The 12561-nt window shown below is 47.1% G+C and overlaps 1 long non-coding RNA gene and 1 pseudogene across 2 annotated transcripts in view; one reads left to right on the top strand and one right to left on the bottom strand.

The window, feature by feature from the left end:
• LOC118533242 (uncharacterized) overlaps positions 1-12561 on the top strand; it is a 45978-nt pseudogene that overhangs the window by 30213 nt on the left and 3204 nt on the right. The gene's annotated exons all lie outside the window — the stretch shown is intronic.
• On the bottom strand, positions 2263-5664 carry LOC118533245 (uncharacterized). The gene is made up of 2 exons (XR_004916137.2): positions 5315-5664; positions 2263-2787 (listed from the first exon to the last, which is right to left on the bottom strand). It is a non-coding gene; the product is annotated as an uncharacterized LOC118533245 (long non-coding RNA).

Raw genomic sequence — 12561 nt, 5'->3', positions numbered from 1 at the left:
GCAGGGCTGGCCAGGCCTGGTGGTCTGGGGCACATCCTGTCGGCTGCAATCACTGCTCCTGCTGGCCCTGCAGGGTCCTCCTTCCCCAGCACAGCAGCCAGGCCGCGGTGTCCCTGAGTTCTCTGCTCCCCTGCACCCCATCCGTACCCCGGCCGTCTGTTCTTGGAGTGGTCTGGGAGGCCACCCAGGGCACATGTGGCCCTGCAGGAGCCAGGGCCAGTGGGGAACAGCAGGGTGGCGGGCTAGTGGGGTTCTGCTCCGGAAACGGGAGTCTGAGGGGCCGGGAGCACCCCTTCTAGGAAGTGAGTCCTGGGGACATGGCCCGTGCCCTGCAGGGCACAGGGATGGAGTGCGGCACTTACAGCTGTGGCACGTGACAGAGTCTGTTGTGGACGATTTAGGGAAGGGCTGGGAGCAGGCCGCTCACTCTGCCAAGCCTGGAAGGCAGGACAGAGACGGGCTCTGCAGAGAGGATGGGCAAGAGCAGCCACATGGCTAGGGCGGAGGCGGCGTGGGACACGCAGGACCGCAAGCCGGCGGAGGCCGGTCTGAGTACGTCCAGAGCGGTTTGGACTCTACTGGGGGGTAATGAGGAGGCTGAGGGAGGGAGTGAATGGCCCCAGTTCCTGGCATCAGCTGCACTATGACTTCTGTGGGTCCTTTCCTCCTTTTTTTTTTTTAAAAATTATTTTTAAAATTTTTATTTTTTTGAGAAAGAGAGAGAGAGAATGCGAGCATGAGCAGGGCGAGGGGCAAAGGGACAGGGAGAAGCAGACTCCCCGCTGAGCAGGGAGCCCGATGCGGGGCTCGATCCCAGGACCCTGGGATCATGACCTGAGCCGAAGGCAGACGCTTAACGACTGAGCCACCCAGGCGCCCCCCTCCCCATGTCTCTTGCCCGGAGGTGGGAGGTGGGCTCAGGGAGTCAGACGATCCCTTTGCAAGTCCTGAGTAGACCCACTGGCTGTCCGAGGGGAGGTTGTGGAGGGGGAGGTGAGCACCTGCGTGCTTTATGTGGGTGTCTCAGACAGACTGATGCACCACTGGCCACGGGGTCACCAGGCCTGCCACCATCAGACCCACCGGAGGGCTTCTTTCATTTGCTGAATCTGTGGGTGCCTCTCCAGTGTGACTTCACTGTAACTAAGGTGTTTTTCTGGTAAAAGGAGCCTTGTCTTCTTGTGCGTGGGAAGGACACTGGGACTGCCTCCCTGGACTGCTTCTGGACACGGACCAGTCACTGAGAACACCCTCTGCTCACCCATCCTCTGCTCGCAGCACGACTTCCAGGATCTAGCCAGAACCCCCGACAGGGAGCCCCCCACTGCTGTTCTGAGTGCAGCCCCTGCCCCAACAGACAGTTTGCAGACCAAAGAGGCAGGGGAGGAATTGCAGAGGCTGAATTCAGAGAGGCCAGCAATGCACCTCCAGCCTCCAGATTCCTGACCTGCAGCCTTCTGTGGAACTATTGGGCTATTAAGGATGGACAGATGCATGTCTCCTGTGTGTGGTCCATTGAATCCTCACCTAGCAAACACCCAGGTGCCTGGGCCCCAGATGGAGAAACAGAGTGTGGCCTGCCCCCCAAAGCCTGTGGTACTCCTCTTCATTATTGTTCCTCCCAGGACTGCCATCTGGACTTCAGTCGATGTTGATGGGTTTTGTCTATTTTTTTAACTCCTATAAGTGGAATCACACAGAATGTTCTTTTTTGTCTTACATTTCCCTACACGTGACATTTGTGAGATTCATCCTGACAGTTGTGTGTGGCTGTGGCTCTCTGGGTCTCACGCCTGGTAGGATCCCATGTGCGGACAGATCACGACTTCTGTTCAGGGGCAATAACGAGCGGTGCTGCTGTGACTGTCGCTGTCCTTGTCCCTTGGGGACAAGCAAGTGCATTTCTGTCAGGCGTGGCATCGTCAGAACTTAAATGTTCTTAGAAAAAAAGAAAAGAGGGCGCCTGGGTGGCTCAGTTGGTTAAGCAACTGCCTTGGGCTCAGGTCATGATCCTGGAGTCCCTGGATCGAGTCCCGCGTCAGGCTCCCTGCTTGGCGAGGAGTCTGCTTCTCCCTCTAACCCTCCCCCCCTCATGTACTCTCTCTCTCTCTCATTCTCGCTCTCTCAAATAAATAAATAAATCTTTAAAAAAAAAAAAGGAAAGAAAAAATATGTAAGGGGATGAATGTGTTAATTAACTCGATAGGAGGAACCCTTTCACAGTGTACAGGTGTATCAAATCATCACGATGTACACTTCAAATATCTTACAATTTTGTCAATTATACTTCAGTAAAGTTAAAAGAAAGAAGAATAAGCGAATGAATCAATAAATGGAATACGTGGAATGCTCCTTCCGTGTAGCTGGCCTCTCTTTGGCCCTGCTGGCCAGGGGTTTGCCTGATGCCTTTGACGAGACCAAGTTCCTCACCGTCAGCATGCTGCTTTTCTGCAGCATCTGGAAGGCCTTCTTGCCCCTGTACCACAGCACCCGGGGAAGGCCACTGCGGCTGTGGAGATCTTCTCCATCCTGGCCCCAACTGCAGGGCTGCTGGATGGCATCCTCATTCCCAAGTGCTGCATCATCCTGCTGAAACCTGAGCAGAATGTTCTAGCCTGGTTAAGGCATGGATGCTGGGCTCACTGGGAAAGACACGGTGAGGAACCCCGGAACAAGCATCTCCCAGGTCCAGGCCACAGAGCCTCATGAGCCTCACGAGTCAGTCCTCACTGAAGACGCTGGTGCCACAGGATTTGGACTCATTGTTTTTCTGTGGCTGGAAAGAAACTTAAATAATCGAGAGATGAAGTACATAGAGCAAAATATTAATGACTGTTAGATCAAAATGATGGGCATATGGATGGTCATTGACTATTCTCTTTGTAGGCACTGTTGAAGATCCTCACAAATAAAAGGGTTTAGGGGGCACCCAGCTGACTCAGTTGGAAGAGCATGAGACTCTTGATCTCAGGGACATGAGTTCACACCCCATGTTGTGTGTAGAGATTACTTAAAGAAATAAACTTAAATAAATAACCCCCCAAAAATAAAAATAAAAAAGTTTGGAAAAGGCCCACGATGCAATAATAATAATAATAACAACAACACCAACAATATTAATGATAACAAGTGTTGGTGAGGAAGTTGAAGCCCTCGTCTGCTGTTGGTGGGAATGTAAAATGGAAAACAGTTTGGCAGTTCTCCAGAAGATTAAAAATAGAATGACCATATGACCTGGTAATTCCACTCTTAGATAGATACACAAGGACAATGAAAATGTTATGTCCACGCAAAAACTTGTGCACAAACGTTAAGAGCAGCCAAAAAGTGGAAACAACTCAAATGTCCTTCAGCTGATGAGTGGACAGAATATGCCATATCCATGCAATGGAATGTGATTTGGCAATACAGAAATAAGCTACTGAAACTACGACATGGATGAACCTTGAAATATTATGCTGAGTGCAAGAAGCCTGTTACAAAAGACCATATATTATATGCCTTCATTTATATGCAATGTCCCAAATAGGCAAATGCATAGAGACTGGTTGCACAAATATGTGAATATGCTAAAAATGACTGAATTCTACACTGTAAAGGGGCAAATTTCATGGTATGTGAATGTTACTTTGATAAAGCTGTTAGCAAAAAACAAAAAAGGGAATTAATATGTTACAAAGCGTAGCCCTTTGTTATATCCTCCTTTTAAAAAAACTTTTTTATTTTTGTTTTTTAAAAATATTTATTTATTGGGGCACCTGGGTGGCTCAGCCAGCTAAGCATTTGCCTTCAGCTCAGGTTATGATCTCAGGGTTCTGGGATCAAGCCTCACATCCAGCTCCCTGCTCACTGGGGAGCCTTTCTCCCTCTCCTCCCCACTCATGCTGTCACTCTCTCTGTCTCTCTCTCTCTCAAACAAATTTTTAAAGATTTTATTTATTTATCAGAGAGAGAGAAAGAGAGTGAGAGAGTGCGAGTAGGGGTGGGGGCAGAGGGAGAGGGAAAGAGAAACTCAAGCAGACTCCCCGCTGAGCCTTTAGCTCCAGTCAGACTCCATCTCTGACCTGAGCCAAAATCAAGAGTCGGTCGCTTAACCGACTGAGCCACTCAGGCGTCTCTCAAACTACTTAAAACCGTGGATATAATTTTAAGTTGTAATACTGAATATTCAATAGTGCAAAAGTTATTTTTTCTAAAATTTTGATAATGGAATTTTAGTTATGTTAGAAAATGGTCCTTACCTTTACACTACATGTTGTAGTTAAAATAGGACACCAAGACACTGTTTGGGATTTGCTTTCAAATGACACACAATGCCAGAGTGGCTGGGGAGTGGGTTAGGGACTAGCCCTGGGTTTGGGGTGCCGGTTAAGCGTGGCACTCGTGGTTTCAGCTCAGATCCTGATCTCAGGGTTTTGGGGTAGACCCCCCAGTTGGGCTCCCGCTCTGTGCAGAGTTGCTTGGGATTCTCTCTCTCCCTCTCCATTTGCCCTTCCCTCGTTCGCTCTTTCTCTCTCTAAAATAAGTAAGTCTTTAAAAAAAAAGAGGTTTTGGAAATTCCTTAAAGAACCCCCACGAAGAGCACAGAGAACGAGGACTGGTGAACCCGCCCCGTGCAGATGGCCGTGACGGGCCGGTGCGTGGACAGCGTCTTCCGCGAGATGCGCCGGGGCTCAGTGCGCGTGGAAGCAATGCGCGCCCCAGCCTCACACCTGCCGGCCGGGAGAGCCGCGTGCGGTCTGTCTCCTAGAAAGGTGACCCAAGGCCCCGTCGGCACCTCCCTTTCCAAACCTAGCTTTCGCCCTCAGAAGTCGACGACTCCCATGGTCCCGACGGGAAAGTTTCTCCACGTTTTAGGAGTTGGGATTTTCACCCCCAGGATTTTCTCACTTTCCGTTATTGTCAAGGAAGCATAAACGTGGTGAAAATCTCGGCTATGACAACATCGTGTTTAGCCAGGACCAAACATCCGGATATGGAAGAGGGGTCTGATGGTTTAGGAGGGACGCCTGCCTTCATTGCCCGCCCGACGAACAGAAACGCCGGGGCACGGACATCACATTTGAGTACGTGTCTTCGTCTTACACAAAAAGGACATCAAGGGGCGCCTGGTGGCTCGGTCGTTAGGCGTCTGCCTTCGGCTCAGGTCAGGTCCCAGCGTCCTGGGATCGAGCCCCGCATCGGGCTCCCTGCTCCGCGGGAAGCCAGCTTCTCCCTCTCCCACTCCCCCTGCTTGTGTTCCCTCTCTCGCCGTGTCTCTCTCTGTCAAGTAAATAAAATCTTTAAAAAAAAAAAAGGACATCAAGACACTTACTTTTACTTCGTCCCCAGGAAGGTGTATTTGTGAAGCCAGCGTCTTTGACAGCTGGAGCTGAGGGCCGGCGGCCCCCAGACACTCCCAACCCCGCGCTGCCAGAGAGCCTTGTGGGAGCTGTAGTCCGAGCCTCAGCGCAGGACCACGCCGTGATGTGCTAGAGTGGACTGCAACTCCCAGGAGGCCACGCTCCTGGGTGACACCTACTTTCCGGCACCACCATTTTCCTTCCTCGGGAGGACCCGCCCCGCGGAGCCTCTGGGAAATGTAGTACGAGGCCATAGGTGTCTACGCCCGCCACCTGGTGGACAAAGCTAGTGTAACTATAATTCCCCATAACTTTTAGAATACTTCTCAGGCTTCTTGGAGTCTCCGGAGCCGCCGATTGCGCGCTTCTGGGGTTCGGGAACCTGACCAACGGTAACTTCGGGGAATTACAGTGAGAGAAATCTGTCTCACTGCCCCCTAGGCCCGGCCGGGGGCCCCGTTCCCAGCCCAGGCCCGGTCGTGCATGCCCATCGGGCGGACAGCCCCACCTCCGCGCCTTCTGGGAAACGTAGTCTGACTCTCCGGGCTCTCGGCTGTGCCGACTGCTGGACTAGGGCTGGGCTCCGGCCGCAGGACTACAACTCCCGGAATGCCCATGCGGCGGGGTCCGTCGCTCCGGGGTCCCGGCCGCGCTCTCCCATTGGTCAGGGGCGGCCGCGCGGGGTTTTCGGGTCGTGGTAGTTCCGCTTCGTCCTCGGCGCCGCCGGCGGCGCGGCTCTGGTCTTTTCCGCTGTGTGGGGCCGTCCCGGGCGGTCTATCCGGAGCCCCGAGCCGGTGGGCGCTGGAGGAGCGGGTGGGGCTGCAGGTGTCTCCTTGAGGACCTCGGAGTCGGAAGAGGCCGTGGCCGCGGGGCCCCTGGCAGCCCGCCCCCCGGTGAGGGGCCGCGCGCCTCCCTTCCCGGGCTGGGTCTGGACCCTGCTCCCGGGCTCGGGTGGGAGTCGGTGCCGCAGCCCGTCGTTGTGGCCCAGCGAGGCGGGAAACCTCCGTAATCCTGCAGTCCTTGCACCTGCGAAGTCCCGTAACCAGAGAGACCGAAACAACACCTCCCAGCAGGAAAGCTGCACACCCGGCTTCCGCATGGCTTCAGCTACCGCACCTTCCCGGCAGCTGGAATGGGTGTCTGAAAGGGACCATCTCTCAGTCCGTTTTTATGCAGCCACCATAACCATGATTCCAAGACGTGTAAACTCTGAGCTCAGGCTCCTTTTGAAAAACCAAAAACCACCCCAGGAAGTGGGAACTGCGTCCTAAGACTTCGAGGATTAAGAAAATTTCCATTAGGTAAAGTGCTTACTTAAATACAGCGCCCAGCGTGGAGAGGGAACCCTTGGCAAATGTTAGCATTATTATCAGCAAATATTAACGTTATCATATTTATGTACCTGGTGGTGCAAAAAAGGAAGGGGAATCCCGAAGGGAACTGTTCATTTGGTCTTGAAGATAACAAGTTGGTCGAGAATGGGTGTGAGCATTTTAGTGTAGTGGCGGCTCACCTCTGAAATGGCTGCTGCAGACCCCTGCTGCCCCCCAGGAAGGCCCAGGTGTATCCCTCCGAAGCCAGAACGCGTTCAGGACACCCCTGTACACATGGGTGCGATCTCCACATTCCCGCACAGCCCCTCCCTGCTCTTCTGGGAACTTTGCAGGGGTTAGGGTCCTGGCTCAGCACACATGTGGGTGACATTTCAGGGGCAGGTGACCTTCGATGATGTAGCAGTGGACTTCACCCAGGAGGAGTGGGGCCTGCTGGGCCCTGCCCGGCGGACCCTGTACCATGATGTGATGCTGGAGACCTTAAGACACCTGGTCCCTGTGGGCGAGGCTCTTCCCCATGTCAACTTCGATTTGCCTGGGGTCTTGGCAGAGTGCGTTTGATGTAGCTGGGAGTGTGGAGTCACTGGGGGATTTCTCCTCCTCAAACCTCACAGCCTGAGACGACAGCCTGGTTCATTTTGTAGAGCATGTGACTCTTGATCTTGGGGTTGTGAGTTCAAGCCCCATGTTGGACATAGAGTTTACTTAAAAATAATTTTTAAAAATGTCACAAAATGTATATGAAAAAAACCAAAACCTCACAGCTTGATCATTCATTTGCACAGGACCTTGGAACCTCAAGCCAGATATTGTTGCCCACCTAGAACTCGGAGTAGAGCAACGGATGATGGACGGAGGACTCTCCCAAGATTCCTGCCTAGGTGAGATGGGGAAAATACCTTTACAGTCAGTGTTTGTTTATATGTTCCTTCATATCTTCCTTTTCTAGTGCTTTTCATTACCTTTGGCATTTCCATAACTACGTCTGGGATCATTTTCCTATTGCTTACAGTTCTTTTAGAGTGACAAAATGCCCTCATTTTGTGTTTGCCTGAAAATGCCTTTATTTCATCTTCATTTTGGAAAGATACTGTAAACAGAATTTTAGGTTGTCAGGGGTTTTTTGTTGTTATTGTTTTTTCTTTTTCTCAGCACTTTAAAGACATCATGCTGTTGTCTTCTGGACTCCAAGGTTTCTGTTGAGAAGTCAACCTTCATCTTACTATTGTTACTTTGAAGACAATGGGTATTTTTTATTTTTTTGCCAACAATACTTCTAAAGTGCACAAAATTTAAATATTCAATTGAAAAATTTTGATAAATGTATGCACATATGTAATTCTTACCCAAATAAAGTTGACATTTTCATTATTTCACAAAGTTCCTTTGTTACCTCTTTCCATTTAAGAAAGGCAACCACTGTTGAGATTTTTTTTTCCACCATAGGTTATTTTTGCCTTTTCTAGAACTTCATATAAAGAGAATCATACATTCTTTCTTTTTTTTTTTTAAAGATTTTATTTATTTATTTGACAAGTAGGCAGACAGGCAGGCAGAGGGAGAGGGAGAAGCAGGCTCCCCGCTGAGCACAAAGCCCGACATGGGGCTCGATCCCAGGACCCTAGGATCACGACCTGAGCCAAAGGCAGCTGCTCAACCGACTGAGCTACCCAGGCGCCCCCATATATTATTTCTTTTGTATAAGGTTTACCCATCCATGATATTACATGCATTATTATTTCATTCCTATTTACTCTTTACTATTGAGGGACGTTTTACTTTTTGATGATTTACAATTTATCCATTCTCTTGATAATGAACATTTGGATTGTTTCTAGTTTGGGGCCATTATGAATAATGCTGCTATGGATATTCTTGTGTAATGTTTTTAGTGGACTTGTGTTTTTATTTCTCTTGAGTAAATATCTAGGAGTGGACTTGTTGAATGATAGATTAACAGTTTTGATTGGTAGTGCCTTAGATCAGTTAGGGAAGACTTCATGTCTTAACATGTTGAGTCTTCTAACTTTGGGATCATGGTATATTTATTTAGGTAATTCTCTCAGCAGTATTTTGCAGTTTTTAAGCATATGGGTCATGCACATCTTTTACTAATTTTATTCCTAGAAATTTGGCATTTTTGATGCTATTGTAAATCTTATTTTTAATTTCATTTTCTGATTGTTTGTTGCTAGTGTATATAATTTTTTCTTTGACATTCTATCCTGTGTGAGCTTGCTAAAATCACTTGTTTTAGTAATTAATTTTCAATGTCTTTAGATATTTTATACAATCATGTCATCTTCAAATAAAGATTGCTTTATTTCTTCCTTTTCAGACTTTATGCTTTTTCGTTTTTCATATTATTATACCAGCTAGGACCTCTAGTACTTTTTTAAAAAATTGATGTGAAATTAACATACAGTGAGACATGCTGCTTCTAAGAGTACAGCCCAAAAAAGTTTTGCAAGTGTATATTTGTGTGACCCATACTCCAATCCACACATAGAATATTTCCATCCCCATACATTTCCTTATGTCTTTTTCCACTTAGGACTCCCCCAGTGTGGCAGCCATTCTTCTGATATCTGTCACCATAGATATCCAATACAGTATTAAATAAAAGTGATAAGAATGAACATCCTTGCCTTGCTCCTGATATTAGGGGATAGCATTCAATATTTCACCATTAAATATGATCTGTTGCCCTTTATCAAATTGAGAAAGTTCTATTCCTGGATTGCTGAGTTTGTTTTTTTGTTTTGTTTTGTTTTATTATGAATGGGTGTTGTCAAATGCTCTATATGCATCTATTGACGTGATTGAGGTTTTTTTCCTCCGTTCCATTGCTTTCTGCTTTCTATTATTTCCTTCCATTGTTTTGGCTTAATTTGCTTTCCCTTTCTCTGGCTTTTTGGGGTAGAAGCTTAGTTTATTAATTTTAATGCTTTCTTCCTTTCTAATGTTCGCATTTATAGCTATGTATTTTCCTTTGAGTCTTTTTTCAACTGCATCCTGCACATTTTCACATGTTGTATTTTCATTATTGTTCAGTTCATTATTGTTTTTGTTTTCCAAATGCCTTGAACGGAATCGTAATGAAAATACAACATATGAAAGTGATTTCTTCTTTGATTTGTGAAGGACATTGTTCAATTTCCAAATATGAGGGGATTTCTGTTATTGATGTCTAGATTATTTCCATTGTGGTTGAAGAACATACTCTGTATGAATTCAGTCCTTTTAAATTTATTTATTTATCGATTGATTTATTTTTTTTTTATTTTTTTATTTTTTTATTTTTTTTTAAAGATTTTATTTATTTATTTGAGAGAGAGAGAATGAGAGAGAACACATGAGAGGGGGGAGGGTCAGAGGCAGAAGCAGACTCCCTGCCGAGCAGGGAGCCCGATGCGGGACTCGATCCAGGGACTCCAGGATCATGACCTGAGCCGAAGGCAGTCGCTTAACCAACTGAGCCACCCAGGCGCCCCCGATTGATTTATTTTTTTAAAGATTTTATTTATTTATTTGACAGAGAGATAGCGTAAGTAGGCAGAGAGGCGGGCAGAGGGAGAGGGAGAAGCAGGCTCCCCGCCGAGCAGGGAGCCTGATGCGGGACTTGATCCCAGGACCCTGGGATCATGACCTGCGCCGAAGGCAGCCGCTTAACCAACTGAGCCACCCAGGTGCCCTCCTTTTAAATTTATTGAGAAATGTTTTTATGACACAGCATATGGTCTATTTTGATGAATGTATATTCTGCTACTGTTGGGTGCAGTGTTTGATAAAGACCTGTCATCACTTTAAAGTCTTGGCTTCTTTTTACTTCTTTCTGTCATTCTGGCCTGGATGACGCTCCCACTTGTGTTTCAGTTCTCTCTGAAAGGCAGGCGCAATTTATCAACTGTTCTTTCTTTCTTTCTTTTTTAAATATTTTATTTATTTTTCAGCGAGAGAGCAAGAGAGAAAGAGAGAGCACAAGCAGGGGGAGCAGCAGGCAGAGGGAGAAGCAGGCTCCCCGCTGAGCAGGGAACCTGATGTGGGGCTCGATCCCAGGACCCTGGGATCATGACTTGAGCCGAAGGCAAACACTTAACCGACTGAGCCACCCAGGCATCCCTATCAACTGTTTTTTAGAGAGCAGAGAGGGTTTACAGGGAACAAATGAATGAAATCAGAGAGAACTGATGGTTTAGTTCTTAAATCTCCGGGTATGGTGCTTTAAACCCACTCTGCCTGTGAACTTTCACCTTTTTTGGGATGTCTTTAATATGTACCCAGTAGAAAGTTACATTAAACATACATAAAAGTGGGAATTTAGTCTCATGTGTATCTTTCCCCCAGAGACTATCATTTAGAATGGTTTTACTAGCTTTATTTATAACATTGAAGTATGTAATGAAGTGCTAAAAAGTTTGATATCAGATGTCAAAATCACAAGATTTTCTCTGCAGATTGTTGCCCTGGAACACTGAACACCTAGAATGGTACCTTTGATCAGTGTGGAAAAAAATCTCTGCTCTTATCTTTTCAAATGTTTCCTCTGCTTCGATCTGTCTTATAACTCCAGCTACACATTAGTCCTTTTGTCAGGTGTTCTGTTTTTAAATTCTTTTCTCTCCCTTTGTATCATCATAAAATTTCCACTTACTTCCCTTTGAATTCACAGATTCTTTCTTCTTCTGTGTCCAGTCTGCTGTTAAGTCTATTCATGGTTTGCTTCACATACTGTATTTTTATTTAATTCCAGAATGGAATTTTCAATTGGTTCTTTTTTCAAAATTTCCGTGAAATTCTGTGTTATGTTTATAATAGGTTGGGCTTTTTCCCCCAGTCAGTGTAAGTGAAATTTTATTGAGGCCCCAGGGCCACGGGGCTCGGGCAGGAGGCCACCCTGTGGGGAAAGGAAGAACTGATGGAGGGGCTTTATTGACCTTCATCTGAAGGTGCAGATGGTTGGTGTGGCCGCACGTCTGGCGGGAGCACAATGTTGTATTTCTGGGCGAGCTGGCAGAGGGAGGGCTGGGATGCCACCTCTAGGCCAAGCGCCAAGTGCAGGGTGCTCTTCCTGGATACTATAGTCTGAGAGAGTGCAGCCATCCTCCAGCTGTTTGGCCCTCAAAACAGACACTGCTGGTCAGGTGGGATGCCCTCATTGTCTTGGCTTTGACATTCTCAATGGTGTCAGTGGGCTCGACCTTGAGGGTAATGTTCTTGCTTGTTAGGGTCTCCATGAAGATCGGCTTCTCTGTGTTTGCCGCTCGGCCACCAAGTTGAAGAGAAAGAGCTGTAATAGTTATTTTTAAATCTTTTCCTTCTACTTCTAATGTTTGGTATATCTGCTTCTATTGACTTTTTTTTCTTGATTATGAGTCACATTTTCCTGATTCTTTACCTGTCTAGTCAATTTTTATATACTGGATTCTGCAGACGATGCATTGGAGAGACTATGGATTCTTGTCTTCTACCAAGAGTATGAGTTTTTTTTCTGGTAGGCAGTTAAATTACTACAAATCACCCTAATCCTGATGAGGCTTGGTTTTAGGATTTTTTTTTTTTTTTTTTTAAAGATTTTATTTATTTATTTGACAGAGAGAGACACAGCGAGAGAGGGAACACAAGCAGGGGGAGTGGGAGAGGGAGAAGCAGGCTTCCCGCCGAGCAGGGAGCCCGATGTGGGGCTCGATCCCAAGACCATAGGATCATGACCCAAGCCGAAGGCAGACGCTTAACGACTGAGCCACCCAGGCCACCCCGGTTTTAGGATTTATTAAGGTAATGTTACTTTGGTTTTGCTTTAGTCCTTGGATGTAGTCCTTATCCTCAGGGTATGGTGTTTCCTCCTAAGGTACAACTTTCTAGAGTCTCACCTGAGTGCCTCG

The sequence above is a fragment of the Halichoerus grypus genome, chromosome 15, assembly GCF_964656455.1.
Source record: "Halichoerus grypus chromosome 15, mHalGry1.hap1.1, whole genome shotgun sequence".
NCBI lineage: Eukaryota > Metazoa > Chordata > Mammalia > Carnivora > Phocidae > Halichoerus > Halichoerus grypus.
The sequence above is the reverse complement of the archived record's forward strand: the minus strand, read 5'-3'. Positions and strand labels throughout refer to the sequence as shown.